The sequence below is a fragment of the Loxodonta africana genome, chromosome 10 (genome assembly GCF_030014295.1).
Source record: "Loxodonta africana isolate mLoxAfr1 chromosome 10, mLoxAfr1.hap2, whole genome shotgun sequence".
NCBI classification, from domain to species: Eukaryota; Metazoa; Chordata; class Mammalia; order Proboscidea; family Elephantidae; genus Loxodonta; species Loxodonta africana.
Window position 1 is genome coordinate 107936123 of NC_087351.1, and position 24573 is coordinate 107960695.

Sequence of the window (24573 nt, forward strand, 5' to 3'; positions counted from 1 at the left end):
CCCTGAGCCATCCTCAAGATCACTGTTATGCTTGAGCCCATTGTTGCAGCCACTGTGTCCATCTCATTGAGGGTCTTGCTCTTTTTCGCTGACCCTGTGCTTTACCAAGCATGGTGTCCTTCTACAAGGAATGGTTCTTCTTGATAACATATCCAAGGTATGTGAGATGAAGTCTCACCATCTCCTCTTCTAAGGAGCATTCCGATTGTACTTCTCCCAAGACAGATTTGCTTGTTCTTTTGGCGGTTAATACCTAACAAGACTTAAACTGTGGCTGGGCACATGATTCTCAATTAACAGAGCTATTATTTTTATTTCACCACCTATGGTGGTGAAGGTTCTGTGTCAGCTTGGCTGGGCCATGGTTCTCAGTAGTCTGACAGTTATGTAATGTAGTTTGGTAGCTATGTAATGACATAATTTGGCAGTTATGTAATGATGTAGTTATCCTCCATTTTGTGACATAATTTAATCATCTCCATGATGTGATCAGCCAATCAGTTGTAAGGGGAGTTTCTTTGGGGGTGTGGCCTATATCCAATATATATGGACGTTCTGGCAAAGCTCCCTGGTTTTGTTCTCTGGATCCTGAATCTACCTCATCATCATCTGACCTCCGGCTCTTGGGCCTTGAGCCAGCAGCCTGCTGTATTGTCTGCTGATCTTGGGATTCCTGGGCCCCTGCAACCTGTGAGCCAGCAGCTTAGCATCTGATCAGCTGATCTTGGGTTCATCAGTTCTTGCAGCTCTGTGAGTCAAGAGAAGGCTCCAGCCTGATACCTGACCCATGGACGTGGGACTTACTGTCCTCTACAACCGCATGAGTCATTTCCTTGAGATAAATCTCTCTCTCTCTCTAAATAGATATAGATACGTGTATACTCTGGTGCCTGTTAACCAAAGGGTCGGCAGTTCAAATCCGCCAGGTGCTCCTTGGAAACCCTATGGGGCGGTTCTACTCTGCCCTATAGGGTCGCTATGAGCTGGAATGGACTCGACGGCACTGGGTTTTTGGTATACCCTACCAAGGTCATTGTTGTCGAGTCAATTCCAACTCGACATCTAGTGGCCCTATAAGACAGAGTAGAACTTCCCCACAGGGTTTCCAAGGAGTGGCTGGTGGATTTTACCTGCCGACCTTTTGGTTAGTGGCCATAGCCCTTAACCGCTGCACCGCCAGGGCTCATATATATATATATGTATATGCTTCACTGGTTTTCCTTCTCTGGAGAACTCAGTCTAAGACACTGCCTGTCTGTCAGTTGATCGTACTGTGGTGGCTTGTGGGTTACTATGATGCTGGAAGCTATGGCACCAGTATTTCAAATACCAGCAGGGTCACTCATGGTATATGGGTTTCAGCTGAGCTTTCTCACCAGACAGACTAGGAAAAAAAGGCCTGGAGATCTGTTTCCTAAAATTAGCCAGTGAAAGCCCTGTAGATCACACCAGAATATTGTCTGATGTAGTGCTGAACAGTGAACCCCCTAGGTTGGAAGGCACTCAAAATACACAGTGTGCACAACAACAGTGGACTTGAGCATACCAACAATTGTGAAGAGGGTGCAGAAGTGGGCAGCGTTTCTTTCTGTTGTACTTCAGGTCTCCATAAGTCAGAGCCAACTTGACAGCCATTAACAACTAACATTTTTATTACGAACCTGAGTTAAAATCCACATTCTACCATCTCCACATGAGGGAGCTTACTGGTTGGTTTGTTTTTGAAAGAAAATTTATTTTTATTGTGATAAGTATGTAGGTAACACAACATTTGCCATTCCTACAGTTTCACCGGTATACTTCAGTGACATTAATTACGTTCATCGTGGTGTTCAACCATCACCATTAACAGAGTTTTCCCACCACCTTAACAGAATTTTTTTTTTAACGGAAATGTTTTCTTTTATTTTTACTTTATGTTTGCTTTACTTTTACTCGGGTTCCTTACTTGAAAAATAAAGACGTCGGTATTGGCAGACAAATAAAACAACTTCTAAAAAAGTGCTTAATGCATCAGTTTGTGGTGTATAAAACCAAAAAACCAAAACAAAACCTATTGCCATTCAGTCGATTTTGACTCATAGTGACCCTATAGGACAGAGTAGAACTGCCCCATAGGGTTTTCAAGGAGCAACTGGTAGATCCGAACTGCTGACCTTTTGGTTAGCAGCCAAGCTCTTAACCACTGGGCCAGCAGGCCTCCTTGTGGCATATAACCTAAATAAATGGCGAATCATCATCTTCTGTGCGCCTTTCTGTTATTTTAGTGTCTATTCCTGGCATCAGAAGGTGTGGTTCATCAAATAAAAGGTCCCCACAATACTGCCTCGTTTCTCAGAGTGACCAAAACAAAAAAAAAAACAAACCAAAAACCAAACCTGTTGCCATTGAGTCAATTCTGACTCACGATGACCCTGTAGGACAGAGTAGAACTGCCCCATGGGATTTCCAAGGAGCACCTGGTGGATTCAAACTGCCAGTCTTTTGGTTAGCAGCCATAGCTCTGAACCGCTATGCCACCAGGGCTCCCAAGAATCAGATTAATGCATCCCTTTTCTCCAACATGGTGTCTGCTAACAGGCTCAGGGAAACTTCCAGAATGAAACTTCTAGGAACTCATTTCATGCCACATCCAGAATGTGATCCCAACCAAAAAGGAAAACATTACTATTACCATTCAGCTCTCAGTGGGCAGTTGCTGCTGTCTGTGCCGTCGAGTTGACTCTGACTCATGGAGACCCCATGTGTTACAGAGTAGAACTGCTCCATAGGATTTTCTTGGCTGTAATCTTTACAGAAACAGATTGCCAGGTCTTTCTTCCATGGTGCTCTTGGGTGGGTTCAAACCACGAACCTTTTGGCTAGTAGTCAAGCACAAATCCCGTGCACCACCCAGGGACCTTACTAGGGTGGGCAGTAGCACTCTTCGTTTGCAAGGTCAGGAAGCTAAAATCGCACTTTGAGACTGTGTCTTTGTCTCCCCTCCTCTCTGCGTTGTGTGTTGGGGCCTCGGGTTGTAATCTGTTTTAGCTTTGTAGTTCCACACGACATTTCTGGTTTTGCTTTCCTGACTGATTTGCTCCAGAAGACTGAACAGTCACCCTGCGTAGGACATTGTATTTCTGAAACAGAGTTACCTAGTGGAAAGGCCTGGAAAATGATTTATGGGTGACGGGGAACGGCCTGCGTGAAATAAAAGGTGGTTAATGGGCTGGTCCCCACTCGGGAGAGAGGGTGTTTTTGTTCCAGGAAGCTGAGGACCACAACTATTTCAGACAAGCAGGCTTGGCAGTTCATTTCTGCAGGGCTTCACGGATGGTTGCAGGGCTCATCCGCTTTTCCGGCCTTTGAAGCAGAAAGGTGGCTGTGGGGTGGTGGAAAGCCTCCAGCGTTGTAGCTGGGAAACCGGGCTGCAGGTCCCTTCTCTGCCCCTTGCTACCTGGCCCCCGTTTCCTCACAGGCACAATTTCTCCCAGAGTTACTGTAGGGATCCCAGGGAACAGCAGGAGAGAGGGTATACCCAGCATAGAACTGATGCTTCATCATAAATATGTATTGAATTGAAGACAATTAGACAAGTACACACAGTCATGGAGTTGAATTAGTGAGAGGAACTTTTCAGCATCTGTGGCTGTGAGGAAAACAGAAAATCTCTGAATTCAAAATGGCCGCCATGGCCGTTGTGAGGGCTTCCCGGGGGCTCCTACGGCAAGCCTAGTGTGGTGTGTGAGGAGAGAAGAAGGCAGGCTGGCTGGCCCAAGGCTGGCTGTGTTGGAATCTTCAGGGAATGCCCACGTAGATGGACATTGTACGTTTTATGTTGGCTCAGAAACGATAGCCGAGCATTCTGTGCCCATTGGCTTGGCCGTTTTCCTCAATTTGGTCAAATGGCATGTGACTCGTTACCAGTTGCTGTCGAAATGATTCCGGCTCATGGTGACCCCACGTGTGTCAGAGTAGAACTGTGGTCCATACGGTTTTCAGTGGCAGATTTTTCAGAAGTAGATCACAGGCCTTTCTGCAGAGGCAATTCTGGGTAGACTTGCACCTCCAACTTTTTATTTAGCGCCTGAGTGCCTTAACCATTTTTACTCTTCAGGGACTCTTGGGATGTAGCAGACATTGCTAATTACACCTCAGTATCCGTTCTTCTTCTTCTTTTTTTTTTTAAATGTATAGCCCACACTTAAGTGCTTTCAGTGAAAGTTTACAAATCAAGTCAGTCTCTCACACAAAAACCCATATACACCTTGCTACACACTCCCAATTACTCTCCCCCCTAATCAGACAGCCTGCTCTCTCCCTTCACTCTCTCTTGTCGTGTCCATTTCACCAGCTCCTAACCCCCTCCACCCTCTCATCTCCCCTTCAGGCAGGAGATGCCAACATAGTCTCAAGTGTCCACCTGATCCAAGAAGCTCACATTACTGTTCTTTTTTAATAATTTATTTTATTTTGGTTATTGTTGAGAACATATACAACAATTCGCTTCTTTGTTTTGCATAAATATTACAACATCCCTCACACATCCACACACACACTGATTTACTCCATTAGCAGAGTCATTGCTACCCAACTGTTGTTCTTAGGTTATGACTCATAACGACGCCATGTACAGAGGAATGAAACACTGCCCCATCCTACTCCATCCTCACAATCATTGCTGTATTTGAGCCTATTGTTGCCGCCACTGATTCAATTCATCCTGTTGAGGGTCTTCCCTCTTTTTCACTGACCCTCTACTTTACCAAGCATAATGTCCTTCTCCAGGGGCTGGTCCCTCCTGATAACCTGTCCAAAGTACATGAGGCGAAGTCTTGCCATCCTCACTTCCTCACTTCCAAGGAGCGTTCTGGCTGTACTTTTTCCAAGACAGATTCGTTTAATCTTCTGGCATATTGTCTTAGTCATCTAGTGCTGCTATAACAGAAATACCACAAGTGGATGGCTTTAACAAAGACAGGTTTATTCTCTCACAGTCCGGTAGGCTAGAAGTCTGAATTCAGGGCGCCAGCTCCAGGGGAAGGCTTTTTCTCTCTGTCGGCTCTGGAGGAAGGTCCCTGTCATCAGTCTTCTCTTGGTCTGGGAGCTTCTCAGCACAGGAATCTCAGGTCCAAAGGGACGTGCTCTGCTCCTGGTGCTGCTTTCTTGGTGGTATGAGGTCCCCATGTCTCTCTTCTCACTTCTCTTTTGTATCTCAAGAGATTGGCTTAAGGCACTATCTAATCTTGTAGACGTCATCAATACAACTGCCACAAATCCATATCATTTCATCATAGTGATAGGATATACAACACATAGGGAAATAACATAAAATGGTGGACAATCACACAATACTGGAATTCAAAAAAATTTTTTTTTTTTGGAATTCAAGGCCCAGCTAAATTGACAGATATTTTGGGGGGACACAGTTCAATCCATGGCATCCATGGTATATTCAGAATTCTTCGCCCACACTGTAAATCAAAGGCATCAATTCTTCTTGGCTTTTCCTTATTTGTTGTCCAGCTTTCGCACGCATATGAGGCGATTGAAAATACCATGCTTGGGTCAGGCACACCTAAGTCCTCAGTGTGACATCTTTGCTTTTTAACCCTTTAAAGATATCTTTTATGGCAGATTTGCCCAATGCTGTTTCCATGGGCATTGACTGTGGATCCAAGTAAAATGAAATCCGTGACAACTTCAGTCTTTTCTTCATTTATCATGATGTAGCTTATTGGCCCAGTTGTGAGGATTTTTGTCGTCTTTATGTTGAAGTATAATCCATACTGAAGGCTGTTGTCTTTGATCTTCATCAGTAAGTGCTTCAACTCCTCTTCACTTTCAGCAAGCAGAGTTGTGTCATATGCATATCACAGGTTGTTAATGAACTTCCTGTAGTCCTGAGGCCCTGTTCTTCTTCATATAGTCCAGCTTCTCAGATTATTGCTCAGCATACAGATTGAATAATTATGGTGAAAAGATACTTCCCCGATATCCACTTTTCCTGATTTTAAACCATGCAATATCCCTTGCTCTGTTCAAATAACTGCCTCTTAGTCTATGTACAGGTTCCACATGAGCACAATTAAGTGTCCTAGAATTCCCATTCCTTCCACTGTTATTCATAATTTGTTATGATCCACACAGTCGAATGTCTTTGCATAATCAATAAAAAGAGGTAAATGCCTTTCTGTTATTCTTTGCTTTCAGCCAAGATCAATTTGACATCAGCAATGATATGCCTGGTTCCATGACCTCTTTTGATTCCGGCTTGAATTTCTGAGTTCCCTGTTGATGTATTGCTGCAGCCATTTTTTAATTATCTTTAGCCAAATTTTACTTGTGTGTGACATTAATGATATTGTTTGATAATTTCCTTATTCTGTTAGATCACCTTTCTTTGGAATGAACACAGGTATAGATCTCTTTCAGTTGGTTGGGTAGGTACCAGTCCCCCAAATTTTTGACATAGGCAAACGAGCATTTTCAGCGTTGCATCCATTTGTTGAAACATCTCAATTGATATTCTGTCAGTTCCTGGAAACTTGTTTTTTGCGAATGCCTTCAGTGTAGCTTAGACTTCTTCCTTCAGTACCAGAGGTTCTTGATCATATGCTACTTCCTGAAATGGTTGAATATTGATCAATTCTTTTTGGTACAGGGACTGTGTGTATTCCTTCCATCTTCTCATGGTGTTTCCTGTTTTGTTCAATGTTTTGCTCATAGAATCCTTCAATATTGCAACTCAAGGCTTGAATATTTTCTTCAGTTCCCTCAGCTTGAGAAATGCAGAGTGCATCCTTTCCTGTTGGTTTCTAACTCCAGGTCTTTGCATAGCTCCTTACAATACTATGTCTTATCTGGCTGCCCTTCAAAATCATCTGTTCAGCTCTTTTACTTCATCATTTCTTCCATTTACTTTAGCTACTTGATGTTGAAGAGCAAGTTTCAGAGTCTCTTCTGACATCCATTTTGGTCTTTTCTTTTTTTCCTCTCTGTTTAATGACCTTTTGCTTTCTTCATGTATGATATCCTTGATGTCATCCCACAACTCATCTGGTTTTCAGTCATTAGTGCCCAATGCATCGAATCTATTCTTAAGATGGTCTCTAAATTCATATGGGATATACTCAAGGTTATACGTTGGCTTTCAACGGACTTGCTTCTAGCGACTCAATTAGATCCTATATATCCCAGCCTCTCTTGCAGCTATATGTGATCGTGTGATTATCCTGTGGTCAATGGAATATGAGCAGAAGTATGTAACTTCCAGACACTGTTAAAAAGGAAGTTGCTTGTCTTCCATTTCCCCTTTCCCGATGGAATAAATTCAAGCAGTCATCATGGGTAAGAGATGGGAATTGTGTGTGAGGATGGAGGAGCTGCCCTGCCAGCTGGGTGACTGATGACTTTGTAGAATAAAGCTAGCAACCAGCCCTAGAACATCCACTTACCTCTGCACTAATACAAAAAAAAAAAAAAAGAAATAAAATTCTGTAGAAATAAAATTCCCTCTTATGTAAACCACTATTGCCGCTCCTTGGAAAACCCTATAGGGCAGTTCTGCTCTGTCCTATGGGGTCGCTATGAGTTGAAATCAACTCAATGGCAAAGGGTTTGGTTTTGGTTTGGTTTGTTAGAGCAGCTTCTATTGTCATCAAATCAATTCTAGCTCATAGCCACCCTATTGGACAGATTAGAACTGCTGCATAGGGTATCCAAGGCTGTAACCTTCACCAAGGCAGACTGCCACACCATTCTCCTACAGAGCTGCTGATGGGTCTGAACGTTTGTGTTCACAACTGAACTCTTAACCACCGTGCCGTGAGGGCTCCCTAAAGCAGTTTAGTGCCGCACTAATACATGGGGACAATGTAGTGTTACAGCCCAGCTGCCTGGGAACGGCTTTGCAAAGGCTAATTTTGTAGTGGGAGATTTTGCAGGTGGATTCTCTAGTGTGGGTGCTCAGAGCAACAGGATTTTTTTTTTGGGGGGGGTGTAAAAATTATTGTTTTATTCTAGTTATAAATGCAGTGCAGGGTCAGATAGAAAATTTGGAAAATACTCATTAAGATAAAAATAATTTGTAATCTCATCAGACATGATCAACATTTGTTAATCATTTGATTATAAGTGCTTATAGTAATTGTGCCCATGCGATTCTTTTACAAAAGAGGGTTCATACTATGTACTCAGTTTTGTATTCTCCATTTTTTTTCACTTAAAATTATACAATTATGGATTAGAGCAGAAGAAATACAGGTGTTAATTGTGCGTACATTTTAAATGTTACCATTAGCATATACATTTGGATGCATAGGAGAACCTGGTGGCTATGGGTGCTAACCGAAAGGTCAGCAGTTCAAATCTACCAGGCGCTTCTTGGAAATCCTGTGGGGCAGTTCTACACTGTCCTATAGGGTCGCTATGAGTCAGAATTGACTCAACAGCAATGGATTTGGTTTTTGGTTTTTGGATATATAATGACTCCGTGCCACAACAGAAGTGAATGAAGTTATATTTAAGCAGAGATAGACCTCCAATGACTGTGTCTTTCGTAAGATACTTCAAGACTATACAAGTGGGTCTTTTGGACTCCTGAGACAGAGCGTGTGGAATGCTATATTGCTTTGAACTAAAAGTTTCTTACATCATAAACTTTGACAGTCTCAGTATTTAAACATTTCTACTTTTCATAAAATGCAAAAAAAAAAAAAGGTGTACCCTCCCCCCCCCCCAAAAAAAAATTACATTATGAGCACTTTCCCATGCTATTACATTTTCTCTAGAAGCATGGTTTTTATCAACTGGGTAATACTCCTTAGCATAGATAAACCATCATTTATTTATCTGATATTTAGTTGGGCATCTGATTATTTCTTTTTTTTTTTTTTTTAACTTTTTTGCTATTAAAATACACTCATGTGAGAATCCTTATACTGACCTCTTAGTGCACTTCTTTGACTGTATAGCTTTTGGGTAGAGTTTTCAAAGTGGAATTATTAGGTCAAAGGGCATGACTATATTTAAGCCTTTTAATATATCTTGCCAAATTTTCTTCCAGAAAAGTTGCAATGCTGCACATTCCCACCAGCAGCAGATGAGAGTAGGTCTTGGAATCATGACATGGATTATGGGAGGCAGGGCCCACCACCCCACCCTTCCTCCTGCCACACCTGTCCCTCAGAAGGCTTTGTGATCCTCACTTGATGAAGATAGGGACAGTGTACACTGAGAATTGTGGACACTTTGGCTCTGGGGTGGGAGTGTTAGGGAGTCCTCTAGCATGATTCCATACCACACAGGATTCACTGGGGCTGCTAAATTAATTTTCACCAAGAGACTAGTGACCACTCCTAGCCGGAAGTGACCAAGGGGTTGGTTGTAGGTCTGGTCCAGTCTGGGGTTTCATCTCCCCAAGTCAGTTCTCATCCCCACTGGACTGCCCTGCAGGGTCACTTCCTTTATTAGCATCTTGACTCCCAGTTTCTGCCCGAAGACCCCTTTAAGCTTCATCTTATAGTACATTACCAAAGAGTGTGATGTTCTTGAGTGTTCTCTGCAGGACGTCTGTCACCAAGGACTTAAGACATTTATTCATCTCTTAATTCTTTCATTTTCCAGTCAGCCTGTGCTTAGTGACCACCTACTATGTGCCAGGCATGGTAGGAAGCCCAGTGGTGGACAGGACATTCACCGTCCCTCTTCTCATGGAGCTTATTGGTTGATGGTAAAGCTATATAATAGGTCATAAAAACCAAAGCCAAACCGTTGGCATCGAGTTGATTCCAGCTGACGGTGACCCTATAAGACAGAGTAGAACGGCCTCATAGGGTTTCCAAGGCTGTAACCTTTATGGAAACCAACTGCCACATCTTTCTCCCACAGAGGGGCTGGTGGTTCAAACCACCAACCTTTCAGGTAGCAGCTGAGCATGGAATTGTGAAAAGCTCCATTAAGGAAACAAATAGAGAGCACTGTGGTAAAGATACACTGCTTCTCTGAGGAGTTTGTGTTTAATATGAGACTTGAAGGATGAGATTGAGAATGGAATGGTTGAGAGACCAAGTGTCCTTGGCAGAGGGAACACCATGTCCTTGTGATGGGAGAGTGCTTGGAGGTTATAAGGGACTAAAGGACCACCAATGGGCTGAATATATGGTGATGGTGGCAGGAGGTGGGATTGGAGTGGGAGGCAGGAACCAGTTGGGGCAAGGTTTTAGGGTTGTGGTGAGTGGTTGCCATTCGTTCTAAACCTAGTGGAAAGTCACTAAGGGCTTTAAGTAGAGGCAAAGTTGGGGGGAACAGAGTCCCTGATACCATTCTCATTTGAAAATTGATTAGAGGGAATGGGGCAGTGGAGTGGCATGATCAGGCTATTGCAGTAGTCCAGTAGAGAGATGACAATGACCAAGACCAGGAGAGTGTAAGACAAAGCCAAGAGGAATCTTTATGACATCTTGTCCATGCCATCCTATTGGTTATCAGGTAAGTTTGGGGACCAGCTCAGGCTAAGAGGGGGCCATGAATACTTTTGATACAGGCCGAGTTGGCAACCACCCACAAAGTACGGATCACAGAGTACTAGGCAGACCTGAGAACCCTCTCACCTATTAAGACCTCAAAATCCATTCACAGAACAGCACTCCCTCCCCAAAGCCATGTGTAGTTTTTAAAGGAAAAACCAACCCATGAGAGGTCCCACTTAACGTGTTCTCAGTTATTGACACCTGAGTGGGAAAGAAAGTCCTGAGATTAGACCTGAGACAAGTTATCCCTCCATATTGATCTCGGTTTCCTCATCTGTACAATGAAAGGATTTGTCCCTTGCTTCCCTTCCTGTGTTCATTCAACAACCCTGGATCCCCGCTGTGCCAGGACAGGTGCTGGGGTATGCAGTGAGTAAGATACAGTTTCTGCCCCCAAGGAGCTTAAAATCGGCAGCTCTCTAAGGTTCCTGTTAGTCTGTAAAAATAAACGTCACTGATTTCCCCAATTTGCTGAGTGCCTTGTCACCGTCACCCCCACCCTGAGATTTCTTCTTCTGGGGTTCCCTTCACGACCCTGGCTCCTCCTGGGGGCTTTCAGTCTGCGTTCTGGGCTGGGATCGGTGCTGGGAATGCACACGGCTTTACCCAGAGCACCAGAAATGTGGGCCTTGATCTCAGATAGATGCTCTTATGGACTGAATTGTGTCCCCTGTACCTGTGGATGCAATCTCATTTGGGAATAGGACTTTGTTCTGTTAATGAGGTCATATCAGTGTAGGGTGTGTCTTAAGCCAATCACTCTTGAGATATAAAAAGAGCAGATTAGGCACAGAGACAAGCCAGCAGGAATCGGGGAGAGATAGACGCCATGTTGGAGACCTCCAAGGAACTGAGGACCTTCCCCCAGAGGGACAGAGAGAAAGAGCCTTCCCTGAGAGCAGCTACCTTGAATTCAGACTTCTAGCCCCTTAAACTGTGACAAAATAAATTTCTGTTGGTTAAAGCCACCCACTTGTGGTATTTCTGTTATAACAGCTCAAAGAACCTAAGAGAGTTGCCTTGGCGTTTGTGATACTTGCCGAATGGTGTGGCTGGCATTTCTGTCCCTAGGAAACGCTCACAAGCCATGCCCACCTAGCTACTCCTACCTGCCCTCATCAAACCCCCTCTTGTCACTCCTCGTCTCGGCACAAGCCAAAAGCTGGTCATCAGTGACCGTCAGCGTGAATTTCCACAGGTTGAGAACATTGAAAAGCAGCGCCAAGGCTAATGCACACCTTGGTACTGGGGCGGTAACATGAATTCTTTCTAGAAAGGCCTTACTCAAAAGGTCAAAAGCCTGTTTTGTCAAGAGGGGAGAAAAGTGAAATGAGATCAAAGAACAGAAAGAAAGGGAAAAATTTTAACCAGCACTATAAGCCTGCTATGTGCCAGGAGCTTTCCCCTGTGTTCACTTTCTGGTGGCCCATTTTACAGATGGTTCTTTTGACCCTGAGAGAGGACAAAATGTGCCCGTAAGAATGTGCCAGCGTCATGGGTTAAACCGTGTTTCCCAAAAATTTGTGTCAACATGGCTAGGCCGTGATTCCCAGTATTGTGTGGTCGTCCGCCATTGTGTGATCTGATATAATTATATCTTGTAAATCCTAGTCTTTATGCCTGTTGTTATGGTCCCATTTGTGTTAATGAGGCAGGATTAGGTTATGTAAATGAGGATGTGGATTGGATGCACTACCCTTACTCATGTCACTGTACTTAGGTCACAGCCCCGATCCGATGTAAGGGGAGTCTCCCTGGGGCGTGGGCTGCATTGTCTTTCATCTTACAAGAGATAAAAGGAGACAAAATCGAGCAGAGATAGAGAGAGACCTTATTACCACCAAGAAAGAAGTGCCTGGAGTGGAGTGTGTCCTTTGGACCCAGGGTCCCTGCACCGAGAAGCTCCTAGACCAGGGGAAGATTGATGACAAGGACCTTCTCCCAGACCCAACAGAGAGAGAAAACCTTCCCCTGGAGCTGGCGCCATGAATTCAGACTTCTAGCCTCCTAAACTATGAGAGAATGAATTTCTGTTTGTTAAAGCCATCCACTTACAATATTTCTGTTACAGCAGCATTAGATAAATAAGACAGTTGGTAAGTTCCAAGGCTGGGACTCAAACCAAGTTTGCCTGCATCCAAAATTTTTCCTCTTTACTATTTGGCACCCAGAGGAAAATAGGACTGGAGTAAAAATAGCCCATTTATCGTGGGGGACTGAGCTCCCCTTAACTCAGCCAACTATGTGACCCACCATGTACCTACGCCATGCTTCGTACAGGTGGCAGGAAGACCCCAAGACCTGTTCCCTGCCCTCATCGAAGAGTTTATACGGGCAGAGAGAGAAGACCCACACAGGAGAGGAAAAGAAGACAGAGCATGATGGAACAAGATTATAAAAAAAGGGATGGAGGAGGTTTCCCTTCCAGGTGCATCACAACTCTTATTGTTTTTTTCCGTTGGAGTTTTTCCCTTTGATTGTAAGTGGTAAGCTAGCTCCACCATCAAAGGACATAGAAATGGTAAAAACTGCCTTTTGAGGGAAAAATATGTTTTATGTATATCTGAAAGAACCAAGTCTGGGCTGAGTCCATACCTTCTGTGTTGGAGATGCTCCAGTGCCAGACTGGTCAAATGCCACCAACACCTGTTTTACTTAGAACACAGAGGGTTATCTGTTCTGAGGTGTGTTTCTGCCTAGTGTGTGGTAAGATGCAAGGTGTCCATGATGTGTTCAAAGGGAAGAAAGGAAGGTGTGGAAGGAGGGAGGAGAAAAGAAGGAAGGGAGAAAAAAGGGAAGGAGAGAGGAAGGGAGAGAGGAATGACTGGAGAGAAGGGAAGTGACAGAGGAGAGAATGAAGGAAGGAGAAAAGGGAGATAGGGAATGAAAGGAAGGAAGGAAGGATGAGATGAAGGAGGAAAGAAAGAGAGGAAGGAAGGAGAGAGTATTAGTGTTCTATCACCGCGTAACAAATTTAACAACTTAAAACACATTTACCGTTTCCCAGTTTCCATGGGTCAGGAGTCCAGGCATGGCTTAGATGGGTTCTCTGCTCAGAGTTTCAAAGGCTGAACTCAAGGTGCCAATCAGTATTGAGGTCTCTCATCTGGAGCTCCTCCAAGCTCATTCAGCTGTTGGCAGAATTCAGTTTCTTGTGTCTGCAGGGTTGGAGCCCTGGTGGTGCAGTGGTTAAGAGCTCAGCTGCTAACCAAAAGGTTGACAGTTCAAATCCACCAGTTGCTCCTTGGAAAGCCTATGGGGCTGTTCTACTCTGTCCTACAGGGTTACTATAAGTCAGAATGGACTCAATGGCAGCGGGTTTGGTTTGGTTTTTGGTGACTGAGGTCCCTGTTTCTTCACTGGCTGTTGACCGGGAGCCACTCTCAGCTCCAGAGGCCACCATACTCCTTGCCTCATGACCCCTGCCAGCAACGGACAACTTTCGCACATGTTGAATCACCCTTACGTGGAATTTTTGACTTCCCTGTCCATGACCTCTCAACCCAGATTTTAAGGGCTCATGTGACTAGGTCAGGGCCACCAGGATGTCTCCCTATCTTAAGATCAACTGATTAGGGACCTTAATTACATCTGCAAAATCCTGTCACAGCCACACCTAGATTAATGTTTAGCTCCTCTTTCCTTCCTTCCTTCCTTCCTTCCTTCCTTCCTTCCTTCCTTCCTTCCTTCCTTCCTTCCTTCCTTCCTTCCTCCCTCCCTCCCTCCCTCCCTCCCTCCCTCCCTCCCTTCCTTCCTTCCTTCCACCTTCCCTGCCTTAATCCCTGGTGCGTTCTGCAGACCAAGCAGGCTCTGAGAGCAGGAGCCACAGGCCTGCACCTGGCCAGGTGGGTATCATTGTGGTCCCTCTGGTGGTTCCACTGGGGGGGTGGAAGCTGGGCCTGGAGGAGAACCCCCACCCCATCGTGAGCCAGGGCTTTATTTAGCCATATGAGCATTTCCTCAGTTATGAGAGCCTGAATTTTTTCAGGGAGGTCAGGGTGGAGTCCTTCTATCCAGGGTGATTTTCTGATTCATTGACCTGTCAGTTACTTAAAGTGCTCTCATTTAAGCTGAAAAGTTTTCTTTTTTTTTTTTTTTTTAGAACTAAAGGTACAATTTGTATTATTGATTTCCCTATTTTAGAGAACACTGTGATGGATATATATATATATATATATATATATATATATATATATAAAACCAACAAAGCCAAACCCAGTTCCATCAAGTTGATTCCAACTCTTAGCGACCCTATAAGACAGAGTAGAACTGCCCCACAGAGTTTCCAAGGAGCGCCTGGCAGATTCGAACTACCAACCCTTTGGTTCGCAGCTGTAGGTAGCACTTAACCACTACGCCACCAGGGTTCTTCTTACTACTATGCCTGTATAATTTGGTACATGGTGGTATTACAGTAGCTTTGCACTTGATCACATTGTTCTGACCACACCAGCAGTGGCGTGTTGTTAGGTGCTGTCAAGTCAGTTCCAACTCATACCAACCCTATAGGACAGAGTAGAACAGTCCCATAGGGTTTCCAAGGAGCGGCTGGTGGATTCGAACTGCCAACTTTTGGTTAGCAGCCAAGCTCTTAACCACTGCATCACCAGGGCTATTACCATTAAAAAATTTTTGCCTGTCTATTAGGAATAAAATGGCACGTCAAAGTTATTTTAATTTGCATTTATTTTAATAATAGTAAGCATAGATCTCCTCGACCTATTTGTGCACCCTTGTGTATGAATTGGAAACCCCATTGGGGTTTTTGTGTGTGTGTGTGTGTGTGTGTGTGTGTGTATAAATTGTCAGTGTTCTTTGCTGATCATTTCTTCGTGATTGTGTTACATCTCTATGTGGATATGGATGTGATCAAATACTTGCCGTGAATAACAAGTCCAGTAAAAGACCTCCCATGCAGTCATGTTACAAACAGAGCAGATGAGTGAGTAGGTGGGAGGGAGAGTGACGAGTGTGGAGGAGGCTGCCAGGCCCGGTGGACAAGTCACTTACTTCTCTGAGCCTCAGTTGCCTCACTTATAGAATGGGTACATTGCCCTTGCCCTGTCTTCCTCCTAGATTATTGAGAATATATAATCATATATTGATACAACATATATGATTATGTATAGATATATATTATACCTATAAATATTATATGTATATACATACCAAAAACTGCTGTCATCTATTCGACTCATAGCGACCCTATAGGACAGAGTAGAACTGCCCCATAGGGTTTTCTAGGCTATAATCTTTAAGGAAGGAGTGTTAGTGGCACAGTGGCAAAAGTGCTCAGCTGCTTACTGAAAGGTCCAACCCAGTACCGTCGAGTCGATTCTGACTCATAGTGACCCTATAGAACAGAGTAAAACTGCCCCATAGAGTTTCCAAGGAGTGCCTGGCAGATTTGAACTGCCGACCCTTTGGTTAGTAGCTGTAGCACTTAACCACTACGCCACCAGGGTTTCCTCACTGAAAGGTCAGCAGTTCTAATTCACCAGCTGCTTTGTGGGAGAAAGATGTGACAGTTTGCTTCTATAAAGGTTACAGCCTTGGAAACCCTATGGGGCAGTTCTACTTGGTTCTATAGGGTCGCTCCCCCTGCCTGGACCCCCCCTTCTCTGAGGCTCTGCCCTGACGTGGTCTGGGAGTTCTTGGCCCCAGAGGTTCTGCTCCTCTGTTAGGGCAGGTGGGCAGACTTTGGCCCCATCCATCTTAGCAGACGGTCCTCCTTCTCTCCCAAGAGATGGGAGCTGTAAGTCCCTTAGATGTCCTTCTCGAGACTTCTCTGCATCCTCCCTCCCCTTCTGCTGAACTTGGGCTTCAGGGCTGAGGAGACCGAGGTCACACCCAGGCCGTATCACCTGAGTATGTGACCAGGGGCAGGTGACTGAACATGACCTAAGCCTCAGCTTACTTGTGAAATAATATAAGTAACACTGTGACGGATAATTTTGTCTCTCTTTTTACTTTCATGGCTCTATAGTTATAAAATGGAGAAAATAATACTTAGACCCAGGACTGTTGGGAAGATTAAACAGGAGAAAGCAGCAGGCTCGTGGCGGTGGTGGTTCAGTGGTAGGATTCTCGCCTTCCATGTGGGAGACCCAGGTTCGATTCCCATCCAGTGCACCTCGTGCGCAGCCATAGCACAATCGTCAGTGGAGGCTTGCATGTTCCTATGATGCCGAACAGGTTTTAGAGGAACCTCCAGCCTCAGAAAGGCCTGGTGATCTACTTCTGAAGTTTAGCCAAGGAAAACAGTCCAGTCCCCAGCCAAACATGGGGATGGTGCCTGATCAGGCAGTGTTCTGTTCCATTGTGCGTGGGGTCACCATGAGTTGGGGGCCAGCTCGGTGGCAGGTAACAACAAGCAGCAGGATTAGCACACCTGCACATCAGAAGCCATGTGACAGCTGAAAACTCTACCCTCCAATGGAGGAAAAGAAGAATGGCTACTGGGGGGCCGTGAGCGCCTCTGTTCAACCCTGCCAGGAGGCTGACCGTGAACCCCGGGAAGGCCCTGGGACAAGGAGAGCCAGGAGGCTGGTGAACTGAAAGGGGCAGTGCTCAGCAGCCCAGTGGGTGAGGAGTGGTGGGGTGGGAGAGAAGTGGAAGGCTGTGGGGCCAGGTCATGCGGCACAGCCCAGGAAGCTGTGTATGGAGGAGAATACACCAAGCCCTCCTCTGCCTCCTGGTGGACCGGCACCCACCCAGGCCTCCGGGGCCTCCACCTCCTGACAGATGGGCACCTGCCCAGGCCTCCGGGCTGCCTGTAACAGACAGGTACCCACCCAGGCCTCCAGGGTCCCTGTACACAATGTTGCTTGTGGAATTTTAAATTTAATCCAACTCAGGGACCTCCCAGTCACCTTGCAATGGCTGAGGGGCTTTCTCTGTTTTATTTCATTTGATCTTCCTAACAAACTTGAGAGGAAGAGACAGTTGTACCCTTTTTCCAGATGAGGAAACTGAGGCTCAGAGAGAGGAAAAAGTAAATTACAGAACCAGATCTAGAATCTAGGCTTGTCTGGCTCCAAAGCCCGCACTTGAGCACTTACTGTGTGGTTACAAGCAGTCTCTGCACCTAGACTGCCTGGGCCCAAATCCCAACTCCAGCCCTGATTAGCTCTGTGACTCCGGGCAAGCCATTTCGCTCCTCTCTGCCTCAGTTTCCTCATCCATAAAATGGGGATATACTCTTAAACTACCCCACAGAGTTGTGTGGAGAATTAAAGAATGATTACTCACACAATGCCTAGAGGAGTGCCTCTTATTTTCATTACTGTTGAGCAGGGCACGGCCTCCCACTTGGTGCCAACCCCACAGCTGTCAGAACCCGACTCCAGGATGTGTGGGGCTGGGTGCCCTGGCTGTGCCACTTCTCCACCCTGTGACCTTGGGGGAGAGTTGCCCAGCGCTCTGTGCCTCAGCTTCCCATATGTAAGATGGGGGGTGAGCTAGGTCAATGATTCTGAACCCTAATGGAATCATGAGCCTCTGAGCATCTGAAGAGGGCCGTGAACATTGCTGAGAAAGATCCTTCATGTGGACTAAGCATTTCTCAGCCCCTTGGAGCCTGCCCACGAGCCCCAGTTTGAGGACGCTGGGTTTGCAGGCTCTTCCAGCTTCTGTCTGGCTCTGGCAGGAAGGGGAGGAAGGTGTGGGTTGAGCCCATGGATGGCTCCGAGTGTCTTTTCCTTGCGTTTTGTCTTTTCTGCTTCCTATCTGTATGGTTAGTTTTATGTGTCAACTTGGCCAACCTATGGTACCCAGTTATTTAATCAAACACCAATCCAGATGCTGGTATAAAGGTATTCTGCAGATATGGTTAACAGTCAGCTGACTGTAAGTACAAGAGATCACCCTTAAAAATGTGGGTGGGCCTGATCCATTCAGCTGAAGGCATTGAGAGCAAAAACTGAGGTTTCCTGGAAAAGAAGAAATTCTGCCTCAAGACAGCGACATCAAATCCTGCCTGCATGTCCATCCTGCCAGGCTGGTGGCGTAGTGGTTAAGAACTACGACTGCTAACCAAAAACGTTGGCAGTTTGAATCCCCCAGTCTCTCCTTGGAAACCCTACGGGGCCGTTCCCCTCTGTCCTATAGGGTCACTGTGAGTCAGAACTGACTCGATGGCAATGGTTTTAATGGGTTAGGCTGTTTGTACAATCACATGAGCTAATTCCTTAAAATAAATGTCTTCATGTATACAGTATATATATATGCCCAGCTGCCACTGAGTTGTTTCTGACTCTTGACAACCCCATGTGTGCAGAGTAGAACGGCTCCGTAGGGTTTTCAAGGCTGTGAGCTTTCAGAAGCAGATCACCAGGCCTTTCTTCCAAGGTGCTCCTGGATGGGTTTGAACTGTCAACCTTTTGATTAGTTGCCAACTCTTCAATGTTTGTGCCATCCAGCGACTCTAGTGTATATGTATGTATGTATATATTGTTGTTGTTAGGTGCTGTCAAGCAGGTTCTAACTCACAGTGACCCTATGTACAACAGAACGCAACACTGCCTGGTCCTGTGCCATCCTGACAATCGTTATGTTTGAGTCCATTGTTGCAGCCACTGTGCCAATCCATCTCGTTGAGGGTCTTCCTCTTTTTCACTGACCCTCTACTTTACCAAGCATGAGGTGTTTCTCCAGGGACTGATCCCTCCTGATACATATATGTATTGTGTGTGTGTGTGTGCAGGTATATATCTGTATCTAAGGAGCCCCGGTGGCACAATTAAGTGCTCATCTGCTAACTGAAAGGTTGACGGTTCAAACCCACCAGTCACTCCGTGGGAGAAAAGACCTGGCAATCTGCTCTCCTAAAGATTACAGCTTAGAAAGCCCTATAAAAACCATTGCCGTCCAGTCAGTTCTGACTCATGGTGAGCCTATATTCTGTCGCACGGGGTCACTATGTGATGGAATCGACTTGACAGCACACAACAACAACAACATATCACTATCTATCTCTACCTCTATATCCTGTAGGTCCTGTTTCTCTGGAGAACCTGACACATCTCCTACTTCACATCCTCTTTCTTGAATAACCTGAGGGGGCGGAAAAAGTCGAAATTCCTGGCAGAGGTGGCCTAGACTGGACTTCCCACCCACCCACCTACTCCCATTTCTGCCTGAGACTTTCTGGGCCCCCTCGCCCCTCAGAAAAGCCCCTCCTTGGCGGTGGCTGGTGGGGAGGACATGGTTACGAGCAGCACAGGGTAATCCACACACTAGAAACCCAAGCTACAGGCCGCCTGCCCCCTTTGCCGCGTCGGCCGCCAGCCGCCTGTGCAGCAGACCATCTCCTTCCGCGCTCGGGGCAATCAGGGGGATTTGGCTGAGGCCGTCCCGGCAGGAAAGCCAAACCAAGCCCACCGCGAGAGAAGGGAGTCCCAGAGCCAGGTCTGCGTCCCGTTGGTGTCCCCTCATCAGAACGGGGGCTGCGAGGCGCTGCGGCAGAGGCACCCCGTCCCGGGGCGGGAGGCGGGGGCGGCACAGCCCTGGGGCCTGTTCCTCGGCCTCTCACGTCTGCGCCATAAACGGTTCCGCCACTTGGCCGTCTGCTCTCGCCGTTTTTATTTGGGGTCATCCCCGAAGGCCGCATGCCGGGGAAGCAGGGCGGTGGACACAATGGTAGCACAGTGACCAGCGGCCCAGCCCTGGCTAATCATTTGAAACACCTGGACGAACTCGGGGACGGAAACAAGAAACAAAATCCCTGCGATTAGGGCTGCAGGCTTCTGGTGGTCCCGGTTAATCTCTTTCAGGTGGAAGGCCGGCGGGGGGTGGGCCTGCCCTGTCCCAGAGCTGGGGCCAGGGACTGGAGCTGCCGACCCCCGAGGTTCGCGAGGCTGGACGCCTGTGATGGCAGGTGCCCAAGGATGCCAGGGGGCCGCCGAGTCGAGCGAGGTGTGTGCTACTTAACTGACCACTCCTTCCACCCACTCATGGCGAGCTGCCCCAGCCCCCTGGGCCTGACCCCCAACAGTCCACGAGAGAAGACAGCCCCATATCCAAGCCAGGATGCACAAACTCCGTGGGGCCCAGCTTCTCAAACAAAATCAGCAAACACGTTGATCAGTTGTGTTCTCACCAAAGGAATACATGTTTATGGTGGCAACTGAAGATCATATAGAGACAAGAAAAGGAAAAATAAATACAGGGCACACAGACCCCCGCCCAGAATTAATTGTTTAATATTTGGGGCTTGATCTTTATGGAGGTCCCTGGGTGGCACAAACAGTTTGCGTTGGAGCACTAATCTAAAGGTTGATGGCTTGAACCTACCGAGTGGCACCACGGAAGGAAGGCCTGGCGATCTGCTCCCGTAAAGATGACAGCTAAGAAAGGCTGTGAAGCACAGCTTTCCTCGGTCATGCATGGGGTAGGCACGAATCGGGATTGACTCAGTGGCCGTGGGTTGGGTTTTTTTGTTTTCATCCTTTATTGCTACGTATAGCAAACTATACAGATAGTGAAAGATTTATATCGTGCACATTTCTCACCCCAAATAGAATCATTTGAAACCGACTTTATCCTCTCACCTACCCTAGCATCCTTCCACTCCTTGCATTGTGTGCCAACCTTAATTCATTTGCTAATCCTGGATCAAAGGCTTCTCCAGGTTATCCACACTCACATTCCTGGTTACTTTGATCCATTTTTAATCTTGAAAATGTCATGAACTTCATTCGTGTCACCAGTTGGAATAGAAAAAAAAAAGAAACAATGGTAAAAAGCTTTAATGAATTTTACAGGAGTGGGCACATGAGTACCTACATCAGCCTGGGACACGTCCTGACCAACTGCTGTCGAGTCAGCTCTGACTCATGGCAGCTTCATGTGTGTCAGAGTAGAGCTGTGCTCCGTAGGGTTGTCCATGACTGATCTTTTGAAAGTAGATCTCCAGACCTTTCTTCTGAGGCATCTCTGGGTAGACTCAAACCATGAACTTGTCAGTTAGCAGCTCAGCATTAACCATTTGCAGCCCCCGGGGGCTCCTGGCACATACTTTGGGGAGGGGAGATCCTTTGTAGGGAGATCTGGTCCACCCCACCCCCAGCTCCACCCCCCACCAATTTTGCACATGAGAACACTGAGCCTCAGAGAGAGGTATATTTTGCCCAAGCTCCCAGGGCAAGGAAGTGCCCAAATCAGGACTTGAACCCAGGACAGAGGCCCCAGAGCAGCCACCTGTCTTCCGCAGAGGTGAATCTCAGGTATATTTAGGGGGACTCGGCAAGTTTCGCCTTGGCCGTAGGTGAACCTGCAGGAGTATGTCTGTGGAGCTTCGTTCTTTCCTTTTTTTCTCTAACCAGTAAAAAGTTTTGTTTGTCAAACAACTGAGGGCTACAATCTCCTCTCGTCTTTTTAATTTTGGTTTCAGAATGACTCAGCCTACCTCAGAAGAGAGAAGATGCAAAATGGATTGCTGACTCACTGAAAATCGAATCTAGCCCACTGCGCAGGCTGATCGAGGGACCTCTCTGAGGACAGGCCCCTTGGATGGGGCCGGCTGAGGGGTGGGCGGCCCGTGTGGTCACACAGGGACTGCACTCAGGAGGCCCCGAGCTGGCTTAATGCTTGGCCGCCATCTTGAAACCCTTAATTTTTGAACCGAGGCTCTGCATTTTCATTTTCTCTTTGTTGTTAGTTGCCGTCAAGTCACCTCCCACTCATGGACACCCCACGTACAACAGAACAAAACCTGAATGGTCCTGCGCCATGTCCGTGATCATTGGTATGTTTGAGTGCATTGTTTCAGCCATCATGTTGGTCCATCTCTTTGAGGGTTTCCCTCATTTTCACTGGCCCTCCACTTTATCATATATGATGTCCTTCTCCAGGGATTGGTCCCTCCTAATGACACAGTATAATTTGAAGTCTTAGGCAATATTCTGTGATCCATAGGGCTTTCACTGGCTAATTTTTGAAACTAGATCACCAGGCCTCTCCTCCCAGTCTGTCTTAGCCTGAAAGTTCTACTCAAACCTGGTCAGCATCATAGAAACACACAAGCCACCACAGTAGGACACACTGACAGATGGGTGCTGATCGTTTTCCCTGGGCCCCTCAAATTATGCAGCTGGTCCTGTCTCGGAGGTTTGTCCCCAAATCTCTCCTTCCCTGTTACTTCATCTTAAGTGTCACTCAGAGAGGTCTTTAAATCCAAGTCTTCGTGGTACAAGGAAGCAAGTAGAGGTTTCCAACGGGAAAGTATCTCACTGGGGTCGTGTGACCATTTGTGACAGAACTGAGACCCAAACCCTGGGTTCCCAGATCTGCTGCAGACAAACAGCTTGGCATGGCAGTTTCACTTGGACACAACCACTATACCAATAGGGAGGTCGTCCTTCCACATCGGCAGGGAAGGCCACCGAAAGGAGGGGCTTCGAAGGCTCTGGAATGGTTTTCTCCCTGTGTATACCACCCCGTGGGTTTGCCACGGTCCTGAAGTCCACCAATAGAGAGAACTTGGGTTTAAGGCCTGTATCCCCAAGCCATATCTTTGGAGATTTCCGTAGACCTTTAAGCAGCCACATGCAGGTTCTCTAGGGACTTAGGGTGAGCAACAACCCTAATGATCACAGCTCCATTTACAGGGCACACTAACGAACCAGGCCGTGTGCTCAGTGCTGGAGAATTGGTGGTGGACAAGACAAATCCAGGCCCTACCTTCCGGAAGCCTACGGTTTCACCAGCAGGTGACTCACCCCTCGTGTATCCTTGGTGGTCAAGCTTTGCCAGCTGAGGCTTTGCAGTCCCATGTGAACTTGGGCACTGCCCCACTCTGACCCTCAGTTTCCTCTTCAGTGGAGCAGGGATAACACCCACCTTGCAGGATCCTCATGAAGACAAGTGGCCAGTAGCATGTCTGACAGAAGAAATGGTGGATATGAGCACACACAGACATGTAAGTACGTACCCTCTTGTTCAGGGCACACTTTCAATGCCACCGCCTCAGAGAGGACACCCCTGATTATTCAATTTAAAGAAACCCTCCCACTTATCCAATCATCTTCCCTCGAGTTGCCCTGTCAGCTCTGCTCATCATTACTTGCTGGTACTTCCTTTTGTGTCTGTTTGTCTAATTTTGGTATGATGCCTTCACTAGACTGCATGCTCCGTGGGGGGACCCCTCTGCTTTTCTCATATGCTGCTTTACTCCCAGAGCCCAGAACCATGCCTGGCGCACAGTAGGTATTCAGTCAACATTAGCTGAACTGAGCTGAAGGTGAAGTAGCGTCTGATGCCACCACTCCTCACTCGTATCTTGAACAGCCCCATGACCCTGGGAAAGAAATCCAAGTCCCTACCTGGCATCCAAGCTCTCAGCCATGCCCCAGCCTCAGCTGGCCCTCCAGCCTCACCTCCTGTGATGCTCTATGAGTTCTCCCACAGGGCCGTGCCCCAGATTATCCCCTGGGTCCCTCTCTCTGCGCACCTGTCTTCCTCCCCAGCCAAGTCCCGGGGCTCCAGGAAGCCAGGCTAGCGTAAGGAGCAAGAGCCTGAGCGTGGACGGGCGTGGGGGGTGGACGCATGAGGAGCATCGGTGGTGGGCAGACAGCACCAAGACCAGGGGGTGAGTGAGGGAGGTGTGGGCGATGGCCTGGTGGCCAGTGGACTGTGGTGCCTCACTCCAGAAAGATGGGAGGATGGGCCATTGAGCCTGGAGCATTACCCCAAACCCTGATCCGTGCCAGGCAGAGTGGAGCCCATGAGCACCAGTGCCTTTATCCAGTTCACTGATCATCCTGGAACAAATGCAGAGAAAAATAAAACGTGGCCCAGGGAGTGTCCCTGCTGATGGGAGGAGGCGGCATGGGGCAGGGTGGGGGGGCGGAAGAGGCCCAGCTGAGCAGCTCCCTACTTCTCCTGGCCCTGGTTCTGTGATTGAATTATGCCCCTGGGTGCTCAAGGGACTTTGGAAATGATACCCACTCTCACCACCCCACAGCGTTCTAACTGAGGACCAGACTGCTGAGCTTGCCTCCCTGAAGTCACAATGAAGTCACAAAGCACGTGTGTGGCTGGGCTGGGGTGCAGAGCCCCC